The sequence below is a fragment of the Chiloscyllium punctatum genome, chromosome 24 (genome assembly GCF_047496795.1).
Source record: "Chiloscyllium punctatum isolate Juve2018m chromosome 24, sChiPun1.3, whole genome shotgun sequence".
Lineage (NCBI taxonomy): Eukaryota > Metazoa > Chordata > Chondrichthyes > Orectolobiformes > Hemiscylliidae > Chiloscyllium > Chiloscyllium punctatum.
In genome coordinates, this window is record NC_092762.1 from 36,490,905 (window position 1) to 36,512,257 (window position 21,353).

A 21,353-nucleotide genomic window follows, 5' to 3' on the forward strand; every position below is an offset into this window, starting at 1 on the left:
TGGGAACCAAGGGCGGCACGGTGGCACAGTGCTTAGCACTGCTGCCTCACAGCGCCAGAGACCTGGGTTCAATTCCCGACTCAGGCGACTCTCTGTGTGGAGTTTGCACGTTCTCCCCGTGTCTGCGTGGGTTTCTTCCGGGTGCTCTGGTTTCCTCCCACAGTCCAAAAATGTGCCGGTCAGGTGAATTGGCCATGCTAAATTGCCCATAGTGTTAGCTAAGGGGTAAATGTAGGGGTATGGGTGGGTTGCGCTTTGGCGGGTCGGTGTGGACTTGTTGGGCCGAAGGGCCTGTTTCCACACTGTAAGTAATCTAATCTAATCTAATCTAATCAAAGGGTAGGGCAGCTGGGACAGGTTGGGATGCTCTTTGGAGCGTCACTATGGACTTGATGGGTGGAATAGTGTGGTACTTTAGGGATTCTAGGTGCTTGTAGGTTTGGACATTGCCATCTGAGTCCTGGATTTTTACCCAGATCACTTACTTTTAGTTTGCAAATGTCTCGTGTCTAAGTTATTTTGTGATTGGTCAGAAATGACTAATGGGCATCAGTGTTGACATTTCAATTCTGAATTCACGTCCAGAACTGATTTGTTTACTTCTCCTCGGTGGAGTTATTCAGTATTTTATTTGATGTGTTGCTTAACACTGATTAGCGTATGAGGTAAAAGCCTTCTATGCGTAGATTACATTTCCTGGGAGCTTGGCTTGGCTTGTTGGGGTGGAATGTGGAGGTGGGAACTGAACCAGTTCAGCAAAGAAAATTCCACACAGTTTGCACAAAATCTGTATTTTTTTCACTTACCTTTCTGGGAAGACCTCAGACTCCCTGTTTGCAGGAATGCATGCTTGAGGTCAACATGGGGAGACCACCAACCCGATTAACTATAGGATTACACTATGCTAGATCCTGAGTGAATAAATAATGAAGATGTTTGTTATTCAATGTATGTAAACGTCACTGAGCATTTGATGCTCATCTCCACTTGCCCTTGAACAATGGTAATTCAGGGTTAACTATATTAATATGGATCTGGAGTCATTTGTAGGCCAAAATCAGGAATAGAGGTCAGATTTTCTACCCTGAACAACAGTGGTGGAACAGTTTTTTTTCTTTTATACAACTGAGTGCTTTTTATTTGTAATACCTGTGGTCTTGTTTTTTAACCTATTGACCATCACCAGTAAATTGCCAATGTATTCCAATGGATCAATTTCCATGCAAGGCCCATTAATGGCAATGCAGGCCAAGAAAGGTGACGGGAAAGGGATGGAAGAGGGACATTTTTTTAACCTAACCTGTTTTTCTAATCAACCTGTTTGGAAATGGAGCATGTGAGACTGAATCCAGGCCTCCCAATCCAGACACACTGCCACTGTGCCACAAAAGGATGGATTAATTTTATTTATTTAACTTATTTTTCTAATCGACATGTTCGGAGATGTGATTACACACATTTGGAGCACACATTTGAAGTCAGGCCTCCTAGTCTAGGGGTAAGGGCATTACAACTGTGCACAGGAGGATCTTGACAACCAAAGATAGTTAAATACTGAGACTAATTTCAGACCTATTAATTACTTCAATTTACCCATTTAAACTCCATCAGTTGTTGTGATGAGATTTGAACTTTTCTCCTCCGAGAATTAGCCTAAATGTGACAATTGGTGATCTAGTGACATTCCCATTCCTCCACCAGCTCCTGTAAAGTCTTTAAAAGATAGAGGACTCCAAAGGGCAGTCATTTATTTCGGTGCCTATATAGAATTTTAATTCTTCCTGTGTCTTTTCAATGATGTTGCTCAAAGCAATTTTTTTCATAGCATTTTAAAAATTCCAGTTATTTGTGTTGGTCTTTATCCAAAAGCACGTCGGGAACATTTCTCTCAACACAACAATGAGCTGAGTAAAATCCATGGAGAGCTGACTCCAGCTAGATCATCTGTAGGGTTTTAACAGCATGAGAGGAGCTATCAATAAAGAATCTTTTGATAGAAAGAACTTTTTTGTAGACCCCCAGGATGTTTAAACTGTTTTAATGTACTTTGGTTAAAATAGTTGTGTAGATCAGTTGATAAGGTTAAAAAAAATCTGGCAGCCTGGTGATCTAGAACAACATTCCCCCACCCCCCCCAGATTTTAACACTATCAATGGTCAGATAGCCAGTTTTAGAATTAGAATTCTGAGAGTGTGGAAACAGGCCCTTCAGCCCAACAAGTCCACACTGCTCCTCCAAAGAGTATCCCACACCCAGACCCTATATTTCCCCTGACTAATGCATCTAATCTATACATCCCTGAACACTACGGGCAATTTAGCAGGGCCAATTCACCTAATCTGCACATCTTTGGACCATGGGAGGAAACCAGAGCACCCAGAGGAAACCCACGCAGACACAGGGAGAATGTACAAACTCCACATAGACAGTTGCCTGAGGCTTGAATTGAACCAGGGTCCCTAGCACTGTGAGGCAGCAGTGCTAACCACTAAGCCACCATGCCAACCCACTCATGAGGCGAATTAATCTTAGCTGGACACTGGGAAGAACTTCCCCGCTCTTTCCTGGAAAATGCCATCAGATCATTTACATTAACCCAAGAGGGCAGATGTTAGAGAGCCTGGGTTTATTGAAGCATTGATAAGGGGCACATCCGACTGTGTAGCACTCCCTCAGCGCCGCACAGTAGTGTCCACCATTTAGAATAGCTGACTCTGTAATCCTGGAATTTTTCACTAAAGTCGCAAGTTTAAGTGAGATGGTGTTAAGGGCAAAGTACTTTCACACAGGAGAGAATAGCTCGAGTTTTCCAAACAGTGGCAATCATACTCAGATTACCAATTCACTCTTTCTTTTTTTTTCCATTAAGAGCTCTGCATTTCTGACGAGAGATTCTGATCAAGACTCTTTTGGAAAAACAGAACTGCATGTTAAATTTGATGGATTCCCTCCTGTAGTGTAAGATAGCACGGGAGGGTTTTCACAACAGTCTGTTATGATTTGATCACTAAAGGCAGCCACTTTGAGGTTCCTGTGAAGGGGAAAGTATATACAGCAAGTATGAAGCTAGGATGACAGACAGTTAGGGTAGCAGGTTGCTAAGGTGAGTTGGATGTCACATGAGTCAGATGCTAGGTAATTGGGGGATATGTTGATTGAGTGTCAGGTAAGTAGGGTGCTTGGTGAGTCGGGGTAGTGCACCAAGTTGGCAGGGTGCTCAGTGGTTAGAAGATTGGATGTCAGCTAGTTGGAGTTTCAAATAAGGATGATGCTAGGGCACAAGGGAGCCAGGTAAGTGATGGAGTCTTTAGAGTAGTGAGAGATAACTAAGTGAGAGATATTGGGTTTTCCAGGGGCCTGGATGGTGGGACAGCGTTGAATGATACACCCTTCGGAATACAGGGTGTGTGTAGGGTCCCAGGCAGGTGTGGAAGTGGGGGGGGGGAGGTGAATATCGAGTTAGTGTTTAGGGTGTAGGGAGTCTGAAGGATGTGCAGTTGGGGGCTCACTTTATTAGTTACTCAGGAGTTAGACTGCACTTTTAATTGTCTAATTTTTCCCAATGGTTTATCCAACCATCAGAAAAATCCAATCCTGAATTAGGATCTTTTGGCCATTTTTCAAAAAAAGTATTCTGTGCATGTATGAAACTGCATTTATTATTGAAATAACTTGCAAAATAAAATGCGTCACTACCAACAAAATAAATCCAACTTTCAACCTATTTTTACTGTCAGGCTGACAAAGCTCCCTCTTGTGGCAGAAGTGCAGCTGGACACGCAGTCTAAAATCAGGAGTCATGATTTGGAGATGCCGGTGTTGGACTGGGGTGTACAAAGTTAAAAATCACACAACACCAGGTTATAGTCCAACAGGTTTAATCGGAAGCACTAGCTTTCAGAGCGACACTCCTTCATCAGGTGATTGTGGAGGGCTCGATCGTAACACAGAATTTATAGCAAAAATTTACAGTGTGATGTAACTGAAATTATACATTGAAAAATTGATTGTCTGTTCAGCCTTTCATCTGTTAGAATACAGTGATAGTTTCACTTCTTTCATGTGTAAATCACAAAATCCTTTTTTTTAAAGTTGCATTCTCGGGTTAGCTGTTAACAATGGTGATAACTAGACAATATGTTGAAGGTGTTAGCCCCCTGTGTTCTGTGTCTATGACCTAATGTTTAGATTGATTCTAATCTAAAAAGTGAGATAACAGAGTTTTACATAAATTCATGCAGTTTTTGAGCTCAGAGTTCTACATGAATGCATGCAGTTTTTGAGCAAAGTGCAATGTAACTCTGCAAGTACAAATTCACCCCACAAAATATATGTGTGCATGTAGGTCTTTGTCTCTGTGTGTGTGTCTGTCTGTCTGGGGTGGGGGTTGAGAGTGTGAGAAAGTGTGTGTGTGTGTAGTGAGTGCAGAGTGTCTTAAGTCTGTGAGGGGGTGCATGTGTGAGTGTGGGAGTGTGTATGTCTATAAGGGTGTGTGTGGGGGTCTGTGTGCACGTCTGTGTGTACCTGTGTCTGTGTGTATGTGAGAGTGTGCGTGTAGTGCAATGGTGGTCACCTGTAATGTGACATGAACCCAAGGTCCCAGTTGAGGCCCTCCCTATGGGTACCGAACTTAGCTATCAGCCTCTGCTCGGCCACTTTCCTCTGCTGCCTGTCCCGAAGTCCACCTTGGAGGATGGTCACCCGAAGGTCTGAGGCTGAATGTCCTGGACCACTGAAGTGTTCCCCAACTGGGAGGGAACCCTCCTGTCTGTTGATTGTTGTGCGGTACCCATTCATCCGTTGTCGTAGCCTTTGCTCGGTTTCCCCAATGTAGCATGCCTCCTGGCATCCTTGCCTGCAACGTATAAGATAGACAACATTGGCTGAATCACATGAGTACCTGCCATGTACAAGGTGGGAGATGTTCCCACGCGTAATAGTGGTATCTATGTCCACAATCTGGCACGTCTTGCAGCGTCCACCGTGACAGGGTTGTATGGAGTTGTCCTGAGAGCCAGGCAGTTTGCTACGAACAATGATCTGTTTGAGGTTTGGCGGTTGTTTAAAGGCGAGCAGTGGAGGTGTGGGGAAGGTCTTGGTGAGGAGCTCATCCTCATTGATAATGTGTTGCAGGTCACGAAGAACATGGCATAATTTTCAGCCCCGGGGAAGTACTGAACAACGAAGGGTACCCTGTCAGTTGCAGCTTGTTGTTGAGTTGCATATTGTGTTTAATTTGCTGCAATTATTAAAATTTGATAAACTATGAGAATGTTGGATGGATCTAATGAGCCCATTTGTAAGTTCAGGAGACTGAAGCACTTTGCATTTAACTGTCTGGTTCTAATCAAATGAACGGGATCATTTTCCCTCAAGTTGGATAGGGAGGTAATCTCCTGCTTTACTGAGGATGACAAGTGCATTGGCCTCAAGACAGGACAGCCCTCACCTTGCATCATTTGTTTGAGAGGAGAGGGTTTCTGATGCAAGGATAGGCACTAACACAGTTGATTCCTGGGCACTTTGCCTTTTTGGAGAATGTGTGCTGCTTGTTAGGCTGGGAGCTAATTCATGCAAACTGCCACCCATTTGACGATAATGTGTCTCTCTGACCTAATGATGCAGCAAAACCTCATCATGTTCCTTCATAAAATGATTGCTCATTTAGCGAAATAGAAAAGCTGTATCTTAGTCGTGGGTAATATATTGATAAGACCACAATGTTGTTCTCATTCCAGTCACCTTTCACCCCCACTCTGGGGAATTACTTCCTGATAGCTCTGTTTACAGTCACTGACTGATTACATCTTTACAAACTGTGACACTTTATTGGGCTCCAATCTTTAATATTTTATTCATCTCCTCAACATAGTTTGTACATGAGACATTTTCCCATCAATAGTGACTGATGTAGTAGAATTGTGTGTTGCTTAACCAATTATATGTGAATGCTTTTGATTGTGCTGTTATCTTTTCGAAACAGAAAGATTATTTGCCTATTATGAAAGAGAAACTATGTTCAAAGAACCATTTTTAGCCTGTGATAACTAGTTGCAGAGAAGGATGGACTTTCTGATTTCCTGCCAGCTTCCTTTGCTAAGTGTCACAATTGTGTCATTGTGATCCAATCATTTTCCAGAAAACAGTTTTAAAGGCTGCTGTTATTTTTGCAATGGAATTTCCTTGGAAAAGTCTGTTTTGAGATGGTTCAGTCAGAATCAGACTGGGGCTGCAATTCAGAGAGGACAATAGACTATGCTCAACATAATTATATTTCATTGTGATTTTATCAAGGAGATAACAATGTCTCCATGATGACTCATTCGAAGAATATAACCAATTGATCAGAACAAGAGTGACAAAACACATGTGGGAGAAAGGCTGTTTTTAAAATGCCAAAGCTTTAAAGGAACGTGACTTAGCTTTATGCGTAGGTCATGTTATAATAGTCACCATCTTAGCCTGCCAACTCCGAAAGATACAAAAAGGCAAGCAGGTTGCCTAGACGAGGAGAGATGCCAAACTGAACCATCTGGAAAAAAAAACCCTCGCCAGAACAAAAAAGAGAGATCTCAGAGCTGCTCATTGTCTGCTGTAGCATAACTGGGCAACTAAAAATGTCAAGGCTGCAAACTAGAAGGCAGAATCTTCTCTGTCAGCCAAACTCTGCTGTCCTGCTTGATCTAACTGTGGAAGAAACCTTCAGTTAAAGAATCCATCACAGCTAGAATAAATTTACAAGTTCTTCAGTTTGAAATAGAAATTCTTCAATAAGACCTGCAACAGTAATGGACTGATTTATCTTTATAACCATCTTATATCCTTACCCACTTCTCATCACTGCATGTGTACAATATCTAATAACTTAAGCACGTTTTTTACTTTGTAACTTTAAGTAATATAGTAATGGCAAACACACATTTCTTCAAAAGTAAAGCTTTGTTACGTGTTTCCTCAAATTGCAAACCTCAAACAAACTACCAAAGCAAGTAAGTGAGCTGTGTTAATTCATAGTTCAGTGAGCACATTGTAGATATACCTGATGGTTCTGCCATTAAAAGATGGCCATGTTGGTGCATGTGACTATCGTGCATTCAGTACAGTTGTATATGAGTCTGAAAGAAACAGGAGGTGTTAATACTCAATTGAGTGTAAAGAGCAACACACATTGTAATGATGCTATAATGACTTGATCAGAGAGTAACATCATATGGGAGATACATCTAAATCTGGGTCCTCCCAACAAATGTTCTTGTAATGTAACCTGTAAATAGCTGCAGAAATGCAATAAATTACCTGCTGTTTACTCTATCAAACTCTTCTTCATTGACTAGAGGATGGCTACCTTTGCAGATATCATACAATCTCCTCAAAAAAGATACACACTTATGGATGGCAGCACTTACATCATGATGATCAGTGCAGGATCTGAAGATTGAATTTAGCAGCACCAGTTCTATTAAGGCCAAAATACTGGGAATCTCAACCTCAAGGAATACACACACTGCTGATTACTAAAGAAAGCAAACCCCAAAGGAATCTTGTGACAATGTTCAAAATGAATTAATACTTCAGAGTGACAGAAAGCATACGAGACCTGACAGAAATTGTGCTGAAACAGAAGAAATCTACAGACCCAAGGCAGAGCCTTATCATGAGATGGTGGTATCTGATAGATGTCCTGAGTCCAAGTTCAGGCAGCAAGTAAACACACATAAGGACAGTCCCTGGTTTAAGTGGTGCAGTAGTTCAGGCTGATAGAGTGAGCATTTAAAAATAATTTGTATCTCACGGGAAACATCACTAGTTTAGTACACAGATACTATGAGACACAGCTGGAAACCAATTGGAACTTCCAGAACAAAGAGAGAAATTGACATGAATTGAACCAGAGAATTTGATCAATTAAAGCTAATAGGAATGCCGAGAATTGAGTGATTTTGGTCTGACACAGATTTATGTTTGAAAGTCTCCATTGAAACCACAAAAGATAGTGTCTTCTCCATCATGTATTTGAACTGTGGAAAATCTTACATTTTAGCACGAAAAGTGGGAAAAATCCTCCAGAACAGCAGCAATGTCCAGGGGAATTACTATAGTCACAAAATGAAAATCATCATTGAAGAAAAATACCTAATCATTGCCATTGCATAGGAATAGTGTTGCCAGGAAATTGTATTTCATAGAACCAAATAGAACATAAATTGTACATCTTGGAGAAAATATTTTCTAATGTACAGAAAATATTCCAAACTAGATACTAAGTCAAAAGCTGAACAAGTAAATGCAGTTCAGGACATAATTGCGAATATAACAGATTATGTTATTTCTCACCAAGAAGTAAAAGAAGAAGCAGATACACTCAGAGAGAGACAGAAAGCCTTGACAACCTCAGAAGTAAAATAATTCTTGAAAGAGAAAAAGATTTAACAGAAAAGCATAGAATTCAGGAAGATTCAGGGAAATAGATAATTCATTAATGATCTCAGTGTACTGGCAGAGAGATCTGACCATTATGAACTGCAGTCAGGATTCATAAAAGACTGAATCGTTTTGGCCATTACTGATGAGTCTTTGTCAGATTCATTACAGTCTGAAAAAGACTGACTTTTGAGAAAGCCATTCAGAATGTGAAGAAAACAAAGGTCCAGAAGGAACACAGATCAATACTAAGAAAAACCAACTTGGCACTGGAGTATTACTATACTAGCCAGCACAGAGACTTGGGGTGGCACGGTGGCTCAGTGATTAACACTGCTGCCTCACGGTGCCAGAGACCGGGATAGATTCCACTCTCAGGTGACTGTCTAGAATTAGATTAGATTACCTACAGCGTGGAAACAGGCCCTTCGGCCAAACCAGTCCACATTGACCCTCTGAAGAGTAACCCACCTAGACCCACTTCCCTCTGACTAATGCACCTAACGCTATGGGCAATTTAGCATGGCCAATTCACCTGACCTGCACGTCTTTGGAGTGTGGGAGGAAACTGGAGCTCCCGGAGGAAGCCCACGCAGGCACGGGGAGAATGTGCAAACTCCACACAGACAGTCACTGTGAGGTAGCAGTGCTAACTACTGAGTCACTGTGCCACCCCAACCGGTCTGTGAGAATATTGTATATTCTCTCTGTGTCTGCATTGGCTTTCTTCCCACAGTCCAAATAAGTGCAAATTATGGTGAATTGGCCATGATAAGTTGCCCATTGTGTCCAAGGATGTGCAGGCTAGGTGAGTTAGCCATGAGATATGCAGGGTTACATCGATGGGGATGGGTCTGGGTTGGATGCTCTTCAGAGAGTCAGTGCAAACTCAATGGTCCAAATAGAGTCATACAGTCCCACACAGAGAGCCAGGCCCTTCGGTCCAAACTGGTTCATGCTGCCCAAAGCATCCATCTATGCTAACCCCATTTCCCTGCATTTGACCCAAATCCTTGTAAACCTTTCCTATCCATGTATTTGTCCAAGTGCCTTTTAAATGTTGTAAATGGACCCACCTCAACCACTTCCGCTGGCAGCTCATTCTCTATGCATATCATCCTCTGTGTGAGAAAGTTGAGAAAGGTTCCCTTTTATTGTTTCCCCTCTAACCAGGGAAATGGCCAGCTTCCAGACTGTAAGGATTCTGTGATCTGCTGAAAACATTAATTTTTTAAGATACATATCCACAGATTTAACATTTGATAAGCTAATGCATCATGTAGGACAGGCACAAAACAGTAAAGATCCCTGCCAATGATGCAAAGTAATAAACCCTCAATGGCATGAACAGTGTCCCTTTATTAAAATTGATCTTATTGTAAGACAATACCTCACTTTCAGAAAATGTGCTGGAGCTGGTCGTAATCATTGAAAGCAAAAGTCTAAATACCTACCCATACAAACAGATAAATAAGGTAGAAAGGTTACGAGTAAAACACAAAAAAAAAGTTCTGGTGGCATTGGTGGCATCTACATTGGCGACATCAATTGAGGACTCATAATGGCGAGGGCATCGGTGGAGAGGAGATGCTGCAAGAGAGTAGGATCTTTCATTCCAGTAATGGCGACACTGTATAGGGGGCTAGTGCTTGGTCTCCAGCCCCATGGCCAGCACTGAACAAGGAGGACTGTAAAGTTGAATACTTTTTCTCTATATTTTCTTTTGTCTGTGTAAGGTTTTCTGCCTCTGTGTTTTGATTTATATTTCTGTATTTTAAGATCATGCCAGACAGCGGTGAAGCTATACAATACTGTTAACTATATTTTGTAACAAAATATATGCAACAATGAGGAAATCAAATCAAATCAAATTAATCAAATCAAATACCTTGGCAAGTTGATATTTATGACAAGGGTCATTTCATAAGTTTCAAGTTACATAGAGTCATAAAGATGTACCGCATGGAAACAGACACTTCAGTCCAACTTGTCCATGCTGACCAGATATCCTACACTAATCTAGTCCCATTTGCCAGCACTTGATCCATATCTCATTAAACTCTTCCTATTCATATACCCATCCAAAAGCATTTTAAATGTTGTCATTATATTGGCCTCCACCACTTCATCTGGCAGCTCATTCCATACATGCACCACCCTCTGTGTGAAAACGTTGCCCCTTAGGTCTCTTTTATATCTTTCCCCTCTCACTTTAAACCTATGTCCTCTAGTTCTGGACTCCCCCACACCAGGGAAAACACTTTGTCTATTTATTCTATCCACGCCCTTCATGATTTTATATATGGGAGGAAAGCTCACAATGTAATCAGATATTAAGTGTTTGTTAAGTTGTTAACTCAACGACTTTGTCCATGGGGCGCTACAGTTAATGCTATGCTACTCACAACTCTCAAACATAAGGCACACCAAATGTCACACAAACTTAGATATATTTCACAGCCAGGAATTCGCACTTCTGTGTAGAAGTGTGTTTACTGATTTCAATCTCAATCAGTGTGGAGAACTCTGAGAAGACGGTTGTAAGTTCCACCCTCAAAGAGAAGTTTTGGTTGAGGGTTGGCAAATATATAGATGCATTCACAAATGGATACTGATCTGTTGGAGGATCATCAAGCAGAAAGTTTCAAATCCACATATGTAACAAAGAGCAAGCAACTTGTTCTCCCTCGCAAAGTTTGCTGCTATGAGTAACCTGCTATACGAGAAAACCACTCTATCCAACTACAGAAGTCATTGTAGCTTTGAGATCCAAATTCAAGTGTCACTTCCTTTACTTCAGAAAAGAGGTTCAGTAATGATCCTCTGTGGTATACCACAAAGTTGTATTGGGATCTTCTTCTTGTCAGTAATCTTTTGTCTTTACCATACTTTTTTAAAATCTGGTGTCTGCAATTTCTTGTTAATTTACTTATTGCTTAATCCCCATGGAATTCTCAGAGAAAGTAATAGTTTTTAAACTCATCTTTACCTTTTTTAATCTTTTTTTTTGACCACCTGCCTGCTTTAACTTGACTCAGTTTGAATGAACAGTATGAATGTCCAGTTCAATGATCACACGATGGACGTACCCTGGTGGTCATGACAACTACACACGACGGTCTGGCCACTATACATTAACAAAACAATGGACTTCGTTTGTAAGGGAGTAACAGAAGCATGCACAGAGAATCTGTTCATGAATATGCGCTGTCCTGTCACTGGCTGACTGGCCTGCCAATGCATTCTAAGCTCCTCTGCATAGAAACCGATCAGAATTCTCCTGTACTTTGCCTCATTGAAGACCACTTCTGCATCATTTTCAATAGCACCCAACTGCAGAGGTGGGGAAATATGATTTCCCTCTTCCCCTCAAACCAAGCTTGGAGCAGCCCCCTCCTGAACAGTGAATCAGTACAAACTAATGCAGTATTCAAACTACCCTCTGATGTACGTACAGTAGTAATTTTCAACCTGCTAGACAGTGGATTAATAGTTGCGCCACTATTCCAAATAAGGCAAAACTATACTGTGGAATAAATTTAGAATTGACAATAGTGGCCATTAAACTATCATGGATTGTTGTAAAACCTTCACTAATGTCCTTCAGGGAAGGAAACTGCCATCCTTACCTGCTCTGGCTGATTCCAGACCCACACCAATGGGGTTAGCATTTACCTTCCCTCTAAAAAGGCTAATCAGGTGACTCTGCTCAATGATAGTCAGACATGGGCAATCAATGCTGGCATTGACAGTGACACCCAGAACCCATGGACGAATATAGAGGGAATGTTCAATTGTGAGACGGTGCTACTGTCTTCATGGTGGGGCTACACTTGTTGTCTAAAGCAAGAATTCTGAAGGGAATTGTGTGAGGGAGGAATGATTGCATTGTATGTGAGAGAGCAAAGGTTACATACATGTCTGAGAGTAGGCGATGCGGTCTCCTCTACATTGGGGAGACTGGGTGCCTCCTAGCAGAGTGCTTTAGGGAACACCTCCGGGACACCCGGACCAATCAACCACACCGCCCCGTGGCCAAACATTTCAACTCCCCCTCCCACTCTGCCGAGGACATGGAGGTCCTGGGCCTCCTTCACCGCCGCTCCCTCACCACCAGACACCTGGAGGAAGAACGTCTCATCTTCCGCCTCGGAACACTTCAACCCCAGGGCATCAATGTGGACTTCAACAGTTTCCTCATTTCCCCTTCCCCCACCTCACCTTAGTTCCAAACTTCCAGCTCATCACTGCCCCCATGACTTGTCCAGACTTGTCCTACCTGCCTATCTCCTTTTCCACCTATCCACTCCACCCTCTCCTCCCTGACCTATTAACTTCATCCCCTCCCCCACTCACCCATTGTACTCTATGCTACTTTCTCCCCACCCCCCACCCTCCTCTAGCTTATCTCTCCACGCTTCAGGCTCACTGCCTTTATTCCTGATGAAGGTCTTTTGCCCGAAACGTCGATTTCGCTGCTCCTTGGATGCTGCCTGAACTGCTGTGCTCTTCCAGCACCACTAATCCAGAATCTGGTTTCCAGCATCTGCAGTCATTGTTTTTACCTCTTTACAATGGTAATCTTGGAGTTGAGTTACTAATGGTGTACCACAAGGATCATTTTTGGGTCCACTGCTGTTTGTCATTTTTATAAACAACCTAGATGAGGGCATAAAAGGATGGGTTGGTAAATTTGCAGATGACACTAAGGTCGATACAGTTGTGAATTTTGCCGAAGGGTGTTATGGTTTACAGAGGGACATAGATAAACTGCAGAGCTGGACTGAGAGGTGGCAAATGTAACTTAATGCAGTAATGTGTGAGGTGATTCACTTTGGAAGGAGTAACAGGAATACAGAGCACTGGGCTAATGGTAAGATTCTTAGTAGTGTAGATGAGCAGAGAGATCTCAATGTCCATGTGCATAGATATCCTTCAAAGTTGCCACCCAGGTTGTTGATAGGGCGTTAAGAAGGCATACAGCGTGTTAGCTTTTATTAATAGAGGGATTGGGTTTTGGAACCATGAGGTCATGCTGCAGCTGTACAAAGCTCTGGTATGGCCGCACTTGGAGTATTGCGTGCAGTTCTGGTTACCACATCACAGGAAGGATGCTTTGGAAAGGATTCAGAGGAGAGTTACTGGGATGTTGCCTGGAATGAGAGGGAAGGCCTTACGAGGAAAGTTTGAGGAACTTAAGGCTGTTTTTGTTTGAGAGAAGAAGGTTGAGAGGTGACTTAATTGAGACATATAAGATAATCAGAGGGTTAAATCGGGTGGACAGGGAGAGTCTTTTTCCTAGGATGGTGATGGCTAGCACAAGGGGACATAGCTTCAAAGTGAGGGGTGATAAATAGAGGACAGATGTCAGAGGTAGCATTTTTACTCAGAGAGTAGTAAAGGCATGGAATGTCCTGCCTGCAACAGTCGCCAACTTCACAGGCATTTAACTGGTCACTGGATAGGCATATGGAAGAGAATGGAATAGTGTAGGTTAGATGGGCTTCTGATTGGTTTAACAGGTCGGGGCTGCACTATAATGTTCTAAGTTCTATGTTCCAATGCATTTCATCAGTTGTATTATTTGACTGGAGGGATATTGTTGCTAGGAATTAATTTTGTAATTCAGGTACCGACAAATAGGATCAAGCATTCTGAGGTCGGACACATCAAATACACAATTACTCAGAATCAACAGTGGCTCTGAAGTTCTGGGGAGTGATTGCTGGTGCTGGGGCTAGATCGGTGAGTTGGTGGCTGTTCTGGGGGTAGCCGGGAGGTTTCTACCTTTCTGCAGACAATGAAAAGCTGCCCAAACCTCCAAAGTGATAAGATTTGTTACTCATACATGGAATGTGGATGTCACTATCTGGACCAGCATTTATTTCTGGGTTTAAAGGGATAAATTAAAGTGACAAATTCCACAAAGATGACTTATATTCCTTTGAGTATTGATGACAGAGAGGTAATCTAATCAAGGTGTTCAAAATGCCAAAGAGATTTATTGAGAAGACTGAGATGAACGATATCATGTCTGTGTAATTTCAAAATTCAAGCAAAGCCAAGCAGGAAGCTTGGTTTCACATCAAGGGTCTTTGGAATTCTCTGTCTGAAAAGGCTGAATGGTGCTGGGAGAAAATTGTTGTGTTCTATGCTAACATAAAGAACTGCTTGTCACTTAAAAATTATGGAGCTCAATTAGGTAAGTGGAGAGGATGCAGAGCAACCTTGGTCTAGAGAAATGGTAGAGCAGATCACGAGGCCCCTTCAAATTCATATTCTATTGACCTTCTGCCGGAAATTATAATGATAAACCTGTAGAAACTCCCCACAGAATTTACAGGTTCATGTACTGTAATCCCAAACTCATGAACTGCAATCCCAAACTCATCTACTGTAATCCCAAACTCATCTACTGTAATCCCAAACTCATGTACTGTAATCGCAAACTTGTGTACTGTAATCCCAAACTCATGTACTGTAATCCCAAACTTGTGTACTGTAATCCTAAACTCATGTACTGTAATCCCAAATTTGTGTACTGTAATCCCAAATTCATATACTGTAATCCCAAACTGGTATACTGTAATCCCAAACTCATCTACTGTAATCCCAAATTGATGTACTGTAATCCCAAACTCGGCAAACTATTTCCCACAACGTAAGGATAATATACACACTGCTTCATCTATTAAAACAATTATATTTTGATTCATACATGGAATGTATTTGTATTGTGTCAAAGTTCACAGATGACACCAAGATGAGTAGTAGAGCAGAGTGTGCCGAGGACACTGAAAGTCTGCAGAGTGGTATAGATAGGTTATTTGCCTGGGCATTCATCTTGCAGGTGGATTACAGGTGAAAAATGGTGAAAAATTGCAGCATGCTGCTCTGCAGAGGGACCTGAGTGTCCTAGTGCATGAATGACAGAAGGTTGGTCTGCAGGTGCAGTAGGCAATTAAGAAGTCAAATGGAATATTATTTTTCATTGCTAGAGGGATGGAGTTTAAAAACAGGGAGGTTATGCTGCTGCTATAGGATGCTGATGGGGCCACATGTGAAGTATTGTGTATAGTTTTAGTCTCCTTACTTGAGAAAAGATGTACTGGCACTGAATGGAGTGCAGCGGAGGTTCACGAGGTTGATTCCAGAGATGAGAGGATTGGTTTATGAGGAGAGATTGAGTAGATTGGGAATTTAGAAGAATGAGGGGAGATCTTATAGAAACATTTAAAATTATGAAACAAGTAGATAAGAAAGAAGCAGAGAAGTTGTTTACGCTGGTGGGTGAAACTAGAACTATGGGGCACAGCCTTAACATAAGAGGGAGCGGATTTAGGTCTGAGTTGAGGAGGAACTTACTCACCCAGAGGGTTGTGAATCTGTGGAATTCATGCCCAATGAAACACTTGAGTCTTCCTCATCCAATATTTTTAAGGCAAAGATACATTTTTGAACAGTAAAGGAATTAAAGGTTATGGTGAGCATGCAGGTATGTGGAGCTGAGTCCACAAAAAGATCAGCCATGATCTTATTGAATAGTAGAGGAGGCTCAATGGGCCAATACTCCTGCTCCTAGTACATGTGTTCTTATGTTGTTCTAATGAATGTGAGTCATTGGTTAGACCAGCATTTATTGCCCATCCTTAACTGCTCAGAAGAGAGACCTCCTCACCACACAATCCCTTAAGTGCTGTTTTATTTAATTTTCATTACATGTACATATTTCTTCTTGAAGTAAACTGCTGGGTCACAGAACATAGAATATTACAGCGCAGCACAGGCCTTTTGACCCTCAATGTTGCACTGAACTGTGGAACCAATCTGAAGCCCATCTATCCTTCACTATTCTATTTTCATCTGTAAGTTTATCCAATGACCATTTAAGTACCCTTAAAGTTGGCGGGTCTACTACTGAAATGTGTGACACACCTCCATGTCCTGAGATGGGATTGGAAACTGTGGGAAGTGTCACTGGGTTGGTGCCCTGGGAATCAATTCCTGCTACTCTCACAGTCATCACAAAACTTTCTTTGTAGAAATGCACGAAATCCCCAAACTACCTGGTTTTCAGACTCAAGTTGATAGAAAGCATGCAGCAAGTTTCTGTAATTAATAGGTAATCACTGTTTATTCCAGGTCATTCGATTTTCCATGAGATACTTGTAACAGGTTAACACTGGATCTACGTTCAGTAAACTTTACAAATTAAAGTTCTAAAACTCTTATAAACCCCCCTGTATATACAGACAGTTAAAATAGGGAAAAGAAATAAACTAAGAAAATAATTCCAAAGTCTTTGTTCACAGAGATGATGGATTGGTTCTTGCTGATCTGAAAGTTTCTCCTCCATCTTCCTTTTTTACCAAATGCTTCCACTATTTTGAAAAAGGCATAGGGTGGCTACTTTACTTATGATTGGTCCCCTACTGATCCAATTCAAAGTCATAACTTCCAGACCTGCTGAATGAATGATAGGCTGGTTTACTTCAGGTTTAAAGTGGCTTACTGCAGACAACAGAGAGAGGGAGTTAACTTTTTTGGCTGCTGCAGACCTGTTAGGTTTTCTTCTGGTCTAAACTAGCTTTTCTCTGTCTTGTTCATTATGAGATGTTGAGCTGCCTGACAACCAATCACATGCTTATTAGTAGGCAGAGAACTTCTGATCCTGATACATGATCTCAAGTCCACAAACCAATCGGCTTCACTTGTAAACAACTCCTTAGCTACGGTTTACCTGCACATTGTTGGAACTCACAGGGTTTACAGTAGGTGTCAAATTCCTGACTCACAAAACACACTACTATCCTTATAAACCTCCCAGTTTCAAACAGGTCTTTTGCATTTCAATCCGTACCTTCTAAAAAGCACAAAACTAAAAAGACACATTCTTTACATTGGTATTTCGAGCCACAGGTAGGAACACTGACAGTTTGCCACAATATCTTCATTCAGTTATTATTCTCTGACCACTCTGAAGGACATTGCTAATTGTTTGCTGTAATCCATAGTCCGACTGACTCAAACAATACTAACAGGCAGGAAAATGCCAGTTAGTCCATCAAGCTCCACTACATGCCACGATGACTGGAGCATAAAAGCCAAGCACTAACCCATCTATCCCCAAAGCCCAATCTTTCCCTCTTTTGCACAGCCTTGGATGAGGTAAATGAATAGAAAAATAAGCCCCAGCTAAAATGGGAAATATAGTCCACCTGGGAGCACCTCAGACAATTGAAACCACTTCGGGAGAGTGTGGGTGAACACATGGACAACTCATTACCCAAGTTTTTATCAGACAGGATTATTCAAACCACCAAGCAAAGCACGCTTTCATCCTTCAAGCTGGTTAGATCTGAAACTGGGCTCTAGAGGATTTGAAGTTATGCGTTGATCAGTTTGAGATAGGAGGGAAAGACAATTAGAGTTAAAAATGCTGGTGTGCATTTATGATTGGAGTTAACTTTGGTAAAGTCAAAGAAATGTACAGCACGGAAACAGACCCTTTAGTCCAACTAGTCCGTGATGATCAGATATCCTAATATGATCTAAACCCCATTTGCCAGCGCTTGGCCCATATCCCTCTAAACCCTTCCCATTCAAATACCCATCCAGATGCCTTTTAAATTCTGTAGTTGTACCAGCCTCCTCTGGTAGCTCATTCCATACACACACCACCCTCTGCGTGAAAAAGTTGCCTCTCATGTCCCTTTTATATCTTTCCCCTCTGACCCTAAACCTATGCCCTCTAGTTCTGGACTCCCCCACCCCAGGGCAAAGACCTTGTCTATTTATCCTATCCATGCCCCTCATGATTTTATAAACCTCTACAAGGTCACCCCTCAGCCTCCGATGCTCTAGGGAAAACAGCCCCAATCTATTCAACCTCTCCCGATAGCTCAAATCCTCCAACCCTGGCAACATCCTTGCAAATCTTTTCTGAACCCTTTCAAGTTTCACAACAGCCTTCTGATAGTAAGGAGACCAGAATTGCATGCAATATTCCAAAATTGGCCTTGCCAACATCCTGTACAGCCACAACATGACCTCCCAACTCCTATACTCAATGATCTGACAAATAAAGGAAAGCATACCAAACACCTTCTTCATTATCCTGCGACTCTGCCTTCAAGGAAGTATGAACCTGCACTCCAAGGTCTCTGTTTAGCGACACTTCCTGGAATCCTACCATGAAGTGCATAAGTCCTGCTAAGATTTGCTTTCCCAAATGTAGCTCCACATATTTATCTAAATTAAACTCATTCTGCTACTCCTCAGCCTATTGTAATCTGAGGTAACCTTCTTCACTGTCCACTACACCTCCAATTTTGGTGTCATCTGCAAACTTACGAACTATATCTCTTATGCTCACATCCAAATCATTTATATAGATGACAAAAAGTAGTGGGCCCAGCACTGATCCTTGTGGCACTCCACTGGTCAGAGGCCTCCAGTCTGAAAAACAACCCACCACCTCCATCCTCTGTCTTCTACCTTTGAGCCAGTTTTGTATCCAAATGGCTAGTTCTCCCTGTATTCCATGAGATCTAACCTTGCTAATCAGTCTCCCATGGAGAACCTTGTCGAACGCCTTACTGAAGTCCATATAGATCACATCTACTGCTCTGCCCTCATCAATCTTCTTTGTTACTTCTTCAAAAAACTCAATCAAGTTTGTCTGACATGATTTCCCATGCACAAAGCCATGCTGACTATCCCTAATCAGTCTTTGCCTTTCCAAATACATGTACATCCTGTCCCTCAGGATTCCCTCCAACAACTTGCCCACCACCGAGGTCAGGCTCACTGGTCCATAGTTCCCTGGCTTTTCCTTACCACCCTTCTTAAATAGTAGCATGTTTGCCAACCTCCAGTTTTCCAGTACCTCACCCGTAACTATTGATGATACAAATATCTCAGCAAGGAGCCCAGCAATCACTTCCCGAGCTTTCCACAAAGTTCTCAGGTACACATGCTCAGGTCCTAGGGATTAATCCACTTTTATGCTTTTCAAGACACCCAGCAATCACTTCCCTTTGTAATATTGACATTTTTCAAGATGTCCCCATCTATTTCCCCACATCCTATATCTTCCATGTCCTTCTCCACAGGAAACACTGATGCAAAATACTCATTTGGTATTTCCCCCATTTCCTGCTGCTCCACACAAAGGCCGCCTTCCTGATTTTTGAGGGGTCCTATTCTTCCAAGTTACCCTTTTGTCCTTAATGTATTTATAAAAACCCTTTGGATTATCCTTAACCCTATTTGCCCTCCTGATTTCCCTCTTAAGTATACTCCTGCTGCCTTTATACACTTCTAAGGATCACTTGATTTCTCCTGTCTACACCTGACAAAGGCTTCCTTCTTTTTGTAAGCCAATATCTCATCTCAATTTCTCTCATCATCCAGCATTCCCTACACTTATCAGACTCTCCTTTCACCGTAACAGGAATATATGGATCTGGACGCTCGTTCTCTCATTTCTGAAGGCTTCCCGTTTTCCAGCCGACCATTTACCTGTGAACATCTGCCTCCAAACAGCTTTTGAAAGTTCTTGCCTAATACCATTAAAATTGGCCTTCCTCCATTTTAGAACTTCAACTTTTAGCTCTGGTCTATCCTTTTCCATCACTATTTTAAAACTAATGGAATTATGGTCACTGGCCCCAAAGTGCTCCCCCCCGCCCTGCCTTATTTCCCAAGAGTAGGCCAAGTTTTGCACCTTCTCTATTAAGTACATCCACATACTTAATTAGAAAATTTTCTCATACACAAATCCTCTCCATTTTAACACTTAAGACTATGGCAGTCCCAGTCTATGTTTGAAAAATTAAAATCACCTACCATAATCACCCTATTATTCTTATAGATGACTGTTATCTCCTCACAAATGTGTTTTTCAAAACCTTATCAAAAATACCACTCCCTCTCCTCTCTTGCTTCCTTTTCTGTCCTTCCTATAGCATGTTGTATCCTGGAGTATTAAGCTGCCAGTCTTGTCCATCCCTGAGCCATGTTTCTGTAATTGCTATGATATCCCAGTCCCATGTTCCTAACCATGCCCTGAATTCATCTGCCTTTCCTTTTAGGCATCTTGCATTGAAGTAAATGCAGTTTAATTTATCAGTCCTACCTTGTTCTCTGCTTTGTCCTTGCCTGCCCTGACTGTTTGATTCACTTCTTTTCCCAACTGTACCAGTCTCAGATTGATGTCTTTCCTCACACAGCTCTAGCAAATCTCCTTGCCAGTATATTAGTTCCCTTCCAAATCAGGTGCAATCCATCTTTCTTGTACGGGTCACTTCTACCCCAGAAGAAATTCCAGTGATTCAAAAATGTGAACCCATCTCCCATGCACCAGCTCCTGAGCCATGCATTCATCTGCTCTATCCTCCTTTTCCTACCCTCACTAGCTCGTAGCACCGTGAGTAATCTAGGTGTTAGTACCTTTGAGAATTTCCTTTTTAAATTCCTGCCTTACTTTTGATATTCTCCCTTCAGAATCTCACCCTTTTCCCTTTCTATGTCGTTAGTTCCAATGTGTACAATCACCTCCTTCTGGTCCTTCTCCACGGTGAGAACATTCTGCACCATCTCTGAGATGTCTTTGTGACTGACAAACTGCAGATAAATGAAATAGCAAAGTATTTTTGTAAAGCATTGCTCATATGTGTACATTGGTATGGCTGCACATCATCTTTCATTCTGTCCCTCAATGACTCTGAATGAATATCATGGTAACAGCAATTCAATTGCAATTGTTTAATGTCGCTGCACTTGGCCTTTACTCCATCGAAGTGCCCTTATCTAATATTGCCTTTATTAAAAACAGATTCTCTGTTCTAAAATGTGAGCTGTTAGCCTTACAGATGGGTTCTGGGTCTGTACTGACAACCCAACTAAAGTCAATCAGTTTCAAAATTGC